The sequence below is a fragment of the Danio aesculapii genome, chromosome 11, assembly GCF_903798145.1.
Source record: "Danio aesculapii chromosome 11, fDanAes4.1, whole genome shotgun sequence".
Classification (NCBI taxonomy): domain Eukaryota; kingdom Metazoa; phylum Chordata; class Actinopteri; order Cypriniformes; family Danionidae; genus Danio; species Danio aesculapii.
The window spans coordinates 10379603-10391200 of NC_079445.1; the positions used below are offsets into that span (position 1 = coordinate 10379603).

The window sequence follows — 11598 nt, forward strand, 5'->3', positions numbered from 1 at the left end:
ACACCGGCTCAAGTTTGGAACCAATCTGAGCAAAGGTGTCACTTTTTTAATCATTCCCCTGCTGAAAAAAACAGCATATGTTGGTCAATGCTGGTCTTTTCAGCAGGATCCTGCTCAGATACTGTCATTTACAGTATTGTATATTTACAGAACTATGGTATGATTATGGGCTGCGCGGTGGCACCCCTGATTAATAACTGGACTAAATCGAAAAGAAAATGAATGAATAAAAATTGAACACTTTGTCAATAAAAGAGGAATAAACCTCCATAAATATATTCTTACCTTAACAAATGATGATTTTACAACAATAACAACTATCATACTATAGTCGCCAGGGTGATTTGTAATAAGGTGCATGAACAATAAAAAGCCAAACATTGGTTACATGTCAGTGTGGCGCAAAGAACACTGACCTGCACCGCTAATGTAAACAAATCCTTGTGTCAGCGGCTCATTTTCTACGACCGTTTTAATTGATTAATTATGGAGAGGCCGAAGCCACGTTGCTGAATAATGAATGATGCTGGCTTTAAAACGTCCTGCATATTTTACGTCCTGTGGGTGGGATTGCATTTTCAATATGAGTTCTCCCAGCCGTCAATCAAACCTCTGAACCCGCCCCCTGCTGGCGTCACTCCTTTCAAGTGACGTCAAAGTGTCTGCAGGTGTTGGAAGAGGCGCAGTATTGGCGTAAGAGACGCTTAAAACGGCTTTTAACGGTAAGACAGTGCAAGTAATACGCGTTTTAGATATTTTATGATAAATACATCGAACTATTTGCTGTATATGTGTGTTTTTCATTGGTAAAGTTGCGAAAATTTGCGTTGAATACAGAAAGAATAACCTTCATTTGACATGGACATCGCGCATCCTATACGGTTCTATTTATATTTCCTATGAAATACACATCTGCCACAGCGCTTTTAAAGCGGAGATCTTACATTGCTCCGATTCATGTGATTGTTTGCCTTTTCGTTGATATCCCAAAGAGAATAACGATGATTTCATGCCGCCGTGCTCTTTAGCATCATCTCAGAAGATGGTGAATCAGGTGAAAATATCATCCGCAGCAGCAGCAGTGTTGCATGTGCTGTTTCCTATTATGTAAGAATGCTCAGGCCGTTTGCTGGCTATACTTTTCTTTAATATTAAATACGTTACCGTATATTGCATTGTAATGTTATATTCTATGCGCGAAACATTGTATTGTCTACTGATTACATTCCGACATAGAGCATTTATGATGCTGCACATCCGTTTTGTAGCTTTAGTCTCGGAGATTTTCCTTCATCTCTCAGTAAAACTGCAGTGTTTTGGTCATTAAAGGGGTAGTTTACTAATTTCTCATTCACTTAACCTTTATGAGTTTCTTTCTTCGGTTAAACACAAAAGCTGATATTTTGAAAAAGGTTGTAAACCTGTTTTTTCACTTCAATTGTTTTTCCTACTATGGAAGTCAATGGTTAAAGGTTTTTTCAAAATATTTCTTAAATGTTTAAAGAAACTCATAAAGGTTTATAATCACTTGAGGTAAATATTGTGTACATTTTTATTTTGGTGTGAACTACAGTGCTCAGCATAAATGAGTACACCCCATTTTGAAAATTTATATGTTGATCCATTTCTCAATGATTATAGGTCATATATTTTGGTGCATTTTAACAGAACAGATTTATTAAACAGATATATTTATTAAAATATTTTAGTCACCAAACATCTTTAGAAATATAAAGATAATACTTTTAAATACATGCGAAATATAGCAAAATAAATTACTTATATAATTTGAAATAACAATTTTTTTTTTCTTGATTTTTGCTCTTTTCAAATTTGTATTTAATATTTTCCCTTACATATAAATTTGGGTGTACTATTTTTTGTATCGTTATCATAAGTTATTTTGTTCGATAAGCTCCAGATTTGGCTTCAGTACTGACTAATCTAATGTATATGCACAAATATAATATTGTAAAGCTTCCTATAGAATATATTCATTAAAATGAGAGATTTGTGTGGGGTGTACTCATATATGCTGAGCGCTGTATGCCCTTAATGCCCCCCCTGCATTTGGCAATGGTTTTATCAATTTAATTTAAGTGTTTGTGCTGAAAATGTTTTTTTATTTTGAATGCTAAAATGAGGATTTTGAAACAAATCAGCTTGACAGTTCTTGGACAGAGCAGCTCTGACCACACAGTGACCAGTTCTGTCAGTCTTGATTACCCAGACCTTTGCATTATTGAGGATTTGTGTCTAAAGGAAGAGAAAAGTGCTTACTGGAGCACAGCCCGAGCATTTCCTGTAGTGTAATTGCTGCTTTTTTTTTCCTCAAGATATACTCATAAAGATGTTCTCTCAGTCCCCCCTCCCTAAGGCTGTCCGGCAGAATGTTTTTGTCAGGCTGAAAGAGCAGCTGGTCTAAAAGTTAGCCTCTATTTTTAGTCAGCTCAAGCCCTCTGTTATCAGAAGAGATCCTGACTTTAGGATGCTTTGGTGTTCTGTGAATCTTTCAGACACACCAGACGTGATGTGCTGAATCGCAAATCAGGGTCTCCTGAGGAGAAGCCTTTTTGTTTAGTTTAGCTGTGTCTGGTAAAAGTTGTATTGATTTTGATGAACGTGAGGCTAGTTCAAAGCTCTCATTGAAGCTAATTAAACTTAAATTAGAAATCTGGTGTTTTACGGTTGTCGGAACATTCTGTTTTCACATCAGTCATAACCATTTTACCTCAGTCTAAAGATCATATTGCACTGAATTAGAATCTGAATAGAATATGTTTTAAACTCCCTGGGAAATCAAATCTCACAGTGTTTATTTAGAATATTTAGTTAATATTTTCTTTAGGTGAACCATTCATCTGTGTAAGTTAATTCACTGAAAAAAAATGTTTTGTTAATCTTCAATGAATGTCTGACCATTTGTTTCCATATTTGGAGTGTTGGTCCTTTTTGTTGACATCAGTTTGGCGGCTTCAGTCACAATATTCCTAACCACACCCCTTTTTGTGAAAGCCCTAGGCGGCGTCCAAAATCACCTACTACTCAGTAGGTACTGCATTTGAATTTAAATGTACTACTCGGCCATTAAAAAAGCGACATTCTAGACAGTATGAATGTGAGCAGTATGAATGGTACTACATCTGCCATTTTGTCATGATTACGTGACCTACCCTCTTGAGTTGCGTCGCTTCACTCCCCTTCATGAATTTTCTCATGGAGCATCATGGTATAGTGCAGCGTGCATCTGATGCACACTTCAGAATCTCGGAAGTAGTAGCAATTGGGTGATTACTTCTCACATACGATTTTTTGAATACTATGAATTCGGACATACTACTTAGCTCGCATACAGTTTTTAGCGTACTATATAGTATGGAAGTATGCTATTCGGATGCAGAGGAAATGCTGGCCAAAAAGAAAGCCCGCCCCTACACAATATTCTGTTTTAGTTGAAAATACATGAACATATTGAAAGAAATGCCTTTCAGTCTACACAGAATTATCGCTCAAATGCACTTATAACTCACAAATAGATGTAAACAAAATTAACTTTGCTTACTTTTATGTTACTCAAAACTGGGTAAAAAAAAAAAACTTGGAACACTGCCACTGCTGCACTCCAAAAATAAATAGAACAGCTCATTAAAACACAACAATTCAACCCAAATGTCTTCATAAGTCGAAACGTTTTATTTTTTTAAGCTATAATTTCAAGTGTTTCTTTGAAGAAATGAAGACAAGATATCACAATTGACTAGGGATGCAACGATTAACCTATTTCACTGGTAACCATGCTTTAATTCGTCACGGTTCAGCACAGAACAAAACTGCTGCAAACAAACAAAGTTATGCCAACTTTGAAGTTCCGAGCTTGTACACCGAGGCTAATACCCACACACACTGGATTAACTATGGCTGAGGCTATTAATTAAGGGCCGTTCACATATTGCATCTTTTGCGTGCACAAGTTCGTTATTTCCAATGGAGGCGAGCGGCTTGCGTGCACCTATTGGGCTCTAATTTAAACAATCTAGGCGCAAAGTCTGAAGTGCATGGCACAACAAGCATTAAGGGCGTGTCTGAATCCACTTTTACTATTTTAAGTATCGAAAAATACAGTATGCTCCATGGCGCATGATCTGACAGGGTCATGCTTATTCTCTTAATGAGTTAGGAGTGTGTTTGAGAATAACATGCATTAAACCAATCAGAGTCTCATCTCTTAAGAGTCAGTTGCGTCACGCCATGGCACATTTGCTATTTAAATGACGGACTTTGTAAGTGGAAAAACTCAATGCTTCACTAGCGTGAGAACAGTTTAACAGAACCTCTGTGCGAGGATAAATAACGAGCCTCCTCCATTTGGCCTCTTTACTTTCTCTTTACATTACTTTTACTCTTTACTTCTTTACTTTTGTGGATAAGGAAATGGTGTTGTATACGCTCCACTGAAAATATCCATAAGCCTACATATATAATTTTGTTTGTTAAGCGCAAAGATTTGTTAAACAATTTCTGAATTCAGCTCTAATTTTCAGCTAAGGAATAAATGAACAATAATAACGCAGTGTGGTCAAAAAACGGAGCTATATCCAAACACGCATCCTGTTCTTATGCCCTATATGGTGATGCATATCTCTCCAAAACCTGACAGGTGGACAAATCTAAACTCGTTTTTAATAAAACAAATATAAATATGCATATAATAAATAATACTTCTAATAATAATAACATTATACAAATGCAAATTGTCATGAATAAACTGAAAATAGCCGCCCGACATGAAGGCAAGGAGGTGTTTTTTTTTTAGATATCAAATGAATTTGCTATTTAAACATCGTGGCGCAAAACATGAAAATTAGGGTTGCGCTGGTCTGAAAATAGCAACAAATCGCGAAAAACACGTCTTGAGCCTTATTTCGCAGGGTGTATGTTAGGGTCCATTGTGAGAGACGTGCACACGGTGCGTGAGTGGGCACCGCGAGAATAATAATAACTGTGAAACCGTGATTATTCCTGACTATAATTGTACAACCAAAATCTATAATCGTTGCATCCCTAATAGACATTATTTTGCTTGTGATGCACTAATACATGTATATAAGTCTGCATATTATATATTGTAAAAATAGAAAGCAAAGAAATATAGTATTGTAGTATGTGCTCAGCCTCTCCTTGTGATGATGAAAGCCTTTCATGTAGTGATGAACAAAGTTCTTCAATGACTTTTTAATGGAATGTTTGAAATAAGATGAAATATCAGCTCTGAATTTCTGTTTTTTACTATGAATGAGTGCTATCATGATACTAAATACATAGATACATTTGCTGTTATTTGTTCTATTTATATATCTATTAAGATCGCTTGCTCAGAATGTGAAACACATATGGTTTCACTGGAACTAGATGAGAATTTTTACATACTATTTTTAAGAAATCCTCAACGATGAAATGTATAATCTGTTTACCTATTCATCTTGTAATGAATGTCACTTCAGTTCCGCTTTCTGAGTATGAATTATGGAATGCAGTAGGGAAATATCGACAGACAAGAAATATTGTCAATTTAAATGTTGTGCTATCGCATGGCACACAATCTCTTAACAATTAATAAGAATAAGAAAGGTTTCTTGAGCAGCAAATCAGCATATTATTACGTTTTCTGCAGAATCCTGCTTTAGATGCTGAGAATTCAGCTTTTACAAATACAGAAACATAATAAAATGTTATAATATATTCAAATAGAAAACACTTTTAAAATGGTAACAGTGTTCTGTTTATATTTTATAATACTGACTTTTGAACGGTAATATATGGCTTTAAATTTGATGATCTGATAAAACAATGAATCATAAGTTCATTTATTACAAGGAAAATATACAGTCCAATCATGTGTACTGTAGTTTGGGGGGACAGTAACACCACAACAAGCGACGCGACAAGATTCCAGTGACAAGCAATTTGGCTGTCTGCACCATATGTGACAGAAACATTTAAATACCAGCCACTACACTCCAACAAAACTGCTTTACCAACAAAATGATAAAGGTTTTTAATCTAATACATATTAAACCTCTTTAACATTATTAATATGCTACTGTGTGACTGGTGTTGTTGGTTTGCACTGAATCACAGTTCTGACTTCATTTTCAAACCGTCTGCTAGTTATTTTATTTTCAAGATCTGAGGTCAACTATCTGCCACTGCTTTCAGTAGTATGGCAATAAGTGTCCCATAAATTGGTATTTAAACTCACATTGGGAGCATTTGACACCTGAATAAAGCACATAATCAGTACCTGAGGTAATCATTGTCATAGTACAGGGCTATTCAATTGGCGACCCGCAAGGCAAGTTCGGCAATTTGTTCCGGCCCTCCAAATAGTCATCATAAGACATCAAAAATAAATTTAGTTCAGTCATAAAACAGCCACTATAGTTATGAAGTGATGTGCGTCTGTTCAATACAGAACGAGCTTCAGTTGAAGGCTGTGCAGAGTCACCTGACATTGAGTGAGTGGTGCGAGCAGCCGAAAACATTTGGACACTTAAGCTTAAACGCCGCGTTTCTGTTGCACGGCACGAAACTGCTGCAACTAAACAAAGTTATGCCACCTGTACGCTAGTTTAAAGTTCAGAACTTATACACTGAGGCTAATACGCACACACACTGGATTTAATATAGCAGCGGGCCATTCACAGATCGCGTCTTTTCCGCACGCAAGTTCGTTATTTCCAATATTAGAATGTATGCCAATATGCATGCGCAAGCGGAGCGATGCGCTTTCGTCTTCCAGATGCACAGAGTAGAAAACATCTCACGCCGTAGCGGTGAGAGTGGTGTGTGGCTTTCAGTGCAATGAACAAAAGATATGTCAGACGAATTATTACACATTCTTAAAATGATTATGTATGTATGAACACAGATGATAACAACCATTCATTTAAATACTTATCTAATATAAAGCTTACATTTACATTAGACGTGATAACCGTGAAACATGATTATTCTTTAGACTATATAATCGTAAAGCCAAAATCTATAATTGTTGCATCCCTAATTGTTATGCAGTTCAGAACATAACATATGAATGTGTCTGAATATAGAAGAAGCCTATTTAGCAATGCACTGCTTTTGAAATATAGCATTTGAATGTTTGTAAAAAAAAAAAAAAGAGCCTATTGTACAATGCAGTGATATTAGTTTCAATACAATTTATTATCATTTTGATGTAAAAAAAAAAATACAACATGGGTGTCCTAAAGAGCAAAAATACAACATATGGGCTCGTATGTGCTGTTGTCATCACTCATATTGCAAGTCATATCTCTCCGGCCCCTCATTTGGGATGACAAACTAATTGAATAGCCCTGTCATAGTAGTATGTCCTGTTGTTCTGCGACGTTACAGAAATAGAAAGCATTTCTAAAATAAAAATTTTGCATGTCGCCATCGCAGATAGTTAGAATAAAATCTGCTTTTAGCGTTGAAAAGATTGCTTTTATCACATGTTGTGCGTCACATCACTTGTAGTTAACTTGTAGTTAAAGGACATGGTGTTAGCTACACACCAGGGCTGGGAATTTAAAAATAATGATAATTATTTAAATACAGTTTCCCCCTAAAAAGCAATTAAAAACATGTTCGATAAATGTTAGATATAATAAGTAAAATAAGTGGAACTCATCTGCACTGCTCTTTTGCACCACATGGACTGTTTATCCATCCGCACAAATGATACTGTACTGTTTTACATGCCAAACAAATAACATAATAATTAATAAATAACTGTGTATTAAAAGTTTCCAAAAGAATTCATTTAAAAATTCAATGTATTCTGATAGTATGCTTACTAGGTTTTGGTGATGTCGACCAATTTGGCATCGTATGATGTCTAATGTGAAACATTGAATAATGTTTAATGAATCATGAATAATGAATTAATTCATAACGAATTATTTGTAGCCTAACATTTCAACTATATGACCCGCATGGTCTTTGTTTTACCCATAACCAAACCATAAGTAAATAAACAGTAAATAAATAAACAGATTACAGTTACACACAGTGATCTGTGTCATTATAATGGTGTCGACAAACTTGGTTGGTAAAAAAGGTGCACAACTAACAGCAACCAACCAACAGTATCTGAGGTTTTCGCTAAAATGACTAAGTACAAGCGTGAAAGCGAAAGATTAAAGCAGTATACTGATGCTGTGACACGTTACCTGATAGATTCAAAAGACAGAAGAGTCACGTCTAAATATCACGTTTAACAACTATAGTAAGACGCAATCCAATGGTACATCCTTGGTAAACCGGTAAACCTTGTCCGACGTGCACTGCTCTCTGGGGTTTCGTGCCCAAAGCACCTGCTGACTGCCTGGAGCTCAGATGTGCGCGTATGCTGTAGCTCATGCCTGTGTGTGTGGTCATGTGATGTGTGTTTTCAGTGGTATAGTGTAGAAGGAGGGCTTTTCAGAATGCAAGATGAAACGCCAGTGTGGACATGGATCATTTTAATGACACATGGCCTAAGTGTGTATTTTTAGCGAGCAGGTTGCTGCTGCGACGGGGGCAGGGCGGATGTCTAACGGCCATCGGCGATGGATGATGGCATCGTCTATCGACCCAACCCTAATACTTACTTGCACAATATACATGCCGTTCCAAATTTAGTCTTTTTGTATGTATGACATGGCTTACTTTAAAGAACATCTGTCCAGTTTAACATTTCACTTCCCCAGTCAAAAATAGGTGTAAAAGATTCTAAGTGTAATGGATTGAGAGAGTACTTCCTGAGATAAGAATCAAACGTCTGTCCTTGTGAAACACTTGAACAATGTTTCAGCTCTTCAGCATTTTCTTTCCTTTTTAGCTAAGCGTGTCTGTCAGACGTCCGTAAGATCTGATTATTGTTTTCCACTTGATCCCCGGCTGATCTTCCTTAGTTTGTTGAGTCACTGTGATACACACATCCAACAAGCTCATGTTACATTTGTCCTCCAGAGCTCTGTAACTTTCTTTCCTGCTCACCTTCAGCATCCGGACTGGTACTTGTCTTACAGAAAAAGAGGAATTAATGATTAATCAATATTAATATAATTATTTAAGTGTTTCATGTTATTCATTTAGGTTATACAAGGTGACGTTTTACAGTGTTATTAAATAAGTACTAAGTAAAAGCCTCTTCACATCAGAGAACGTCAAAATAACAATTCATTCCTTCGTCCTTCATCCTAGTCTCTTATTTATCGGGGGTTTCAATTTAACTCGATGGATCACCCAGCCCTAGTGCTGTGTATATTTTTGCAAAGCTGAAGTACATTAATTAGGACAGTGTTTCCCAACCCTGTTCCTGGAGGCATACCAGTAGTACATATTTTAAATGTCTCCCTTATCTGACCCATTAATTTCAGGTTTTAGAGTCTCTTCTAATGTGTGTTTGATTAGGAAGTGGTTGAAAATGTGTACTGTTAGTGTGCCTTCAGGATAGGGTTGGGTCGTTAGACGATGCCATCGTCCATCGCCGATGGCTAATAAACATCACGATGCTGAGCCAGCATCGCGATCCTCCGCCCCGCCCCCATCGCAGCAGCAACCCACTCGTGAAAATTTTTTTCGCCAATTTGTCTAAGTTTTAAAATGGCATTTTAGAACTAAAACGTCCACACTGGCGTTTCATCTAGCATGTCTGAAAAGCCCTCCTTTTACACTGTATCGCTGAAAACACACATCACTTGACCACACACACAGGCATGCGCTGCAGCATATGCACATGTCTGAGCTCCAGGCAGTCAGCGGGTGCCTTGAGCACAAAACCCCAGTGAGCAGTGCACGTCGGACAGTTTATCAGAGATGTACCACTGGGTCGCGTCTATGGATGAGTTTCGTTAAGGTTTTAACAGTATTACTACTTTTATCGATACCACTTATCGGTTCGGTACTTTAACGGTTCTCTTATCAGTACTTTTTGTTTTGATTTATATGAAAAAAATAAACAAATGAAACAGAATCAACAACACTTTGTTGAATTATTACCTTTTTAAAGTATAATAAAATGAAACCAATAATTGTAAAACAATTTTAAAAAAAAAGGAAACTGACTTTCAGTTTTTAACTATTCTTCTGGAGGAAAATCAACATGTTTGCCTTTTCTGGCAGAAGTCGGGATCTTTCTTGGTTTATTGTGCCCCCTGCAGCTGAAAAAATGCAGTTAAATGAGATAATGTTTTTGATTTCTGATTAATGCATTGGCATAAATGAGTTAACTGTGTTTTGGGAGTTAACTGTGTTTTTAAAACAGTTTTGTAGCATCTTGCTATGTAAAAATAAGCAGTTTTTTAATAATTTCTTAATAAGCATAGTTTATTATTAGGGTATTCGGGGGCTATATTTGTAAATACAGCTGATGTAAAAGCATTTTTAATGTTTAAGATTTATTTAGGATACTGCAGAAAAAAATACTGTTTTCATTGTAATTGAATGTGTGTGTTTATTTAGCTATTAATGTTATACTAATTTAGGTGATTGACTGCTGGCATAACAATGTTGATGATGTGACGTTACTGTTAGTAGCTAGGCAGAACTTTTTATTCAGTTAATGCATTTTTGAAAGATGCTTTCACTTAGCTAGATTGTTGTCTAACAACTCTTCGGTCTTTTAAATCTATCAGGTAACGTGTCACAGCGTCGGTACACTGCTTTAATCTTTCGCTTTCACACTTGTACCTAGTCATTTTAGCTAAATCTCACATATTGTTGGTTGGTTGCTATTAGTCTTGCACCTTTTTTACCAACCAAGTTTGTCAACGCCATTATAACGACACAGATCACTGTGCCTATTCATGCCAGAGTCCCGCGGAACAAGTGATTGACGGGGTAATTTGTGTGTAACTTATCTTTATTTATTTATGATTTGGTTAAAGGGTGCAGTGGGTAGCATGTTCGCCTCACAGCAAGAAGGTCGCTGGTTCGAGCCTAGGCTGGGTCAGTTGGCGTTTCTGTGTGGAGTTTGCATGTTCTCCCCGTGTTCATGTGGGTTTCCTCCGGGTGCTCCGGTTTCCCCGACATGTTCAAAGACATGTGGTATAGGTGAAATGGGTAGGCCAAATTGTCCGTAATGTATGTGTGTGATTGAGTGTGTATGGATGTTTCCCAGTGATGGGTTGAGGCTGAAAGGGCATGTGCAGGATAAGTTGGTGGCTCATTCCGCTGTGGCAACCCCGGATTCAAAAAGAGACTATGCCGGAAAAAAAATGAATGAATGAATGATTTGGTTATGGGGAAGACAAAGACCATGCGGGTCAGGTAGTTGAAGGGGTAGGCTACAAATAATTAATTCTTTATGAATTAAATAATTATTCATAAATAATTAATTCACCACTGCCTATGGCAACGATGCCATCGTCCATAGTGACGTTTCACATTAGACATCGTACGATGCCAAATTAGTTGACATCGCCCAACCCTACTTCAGGAACAGGGTTGGGAAACACTGACTTTAGGTATGTTTTGTGGTGAGTTTCAGATACACATCATTCTTGTACACCTTTACAAGAAGGTAGGGCTTGTCATACAGATCACCTAGCATGA

At 36.9% G+C, this 11598-nt stretch overlaps 1 protein-coding gene across 1 annotated transcript in view; it reads left to right on the plus strand.

The window, feature by feature from the left end:
- The first annotated feature begins 643 nt into the window (after positions 1-643).
- rab3ab (RAB3A, member RAS oncogene family, b) overlaps positions 644-11598 on the plus strand; it is a 51128-nt gene continuing 40173 nt past the window's right edge. Inside the window, exon 1 of the mRNA XM_056468026.1 lies at positions 644-722. The gene's annotated coding sequence lies outside the window, so the exon portion shown is untranslated. The remainder of the gene's footprint in view (positions 723-11598) is intronic.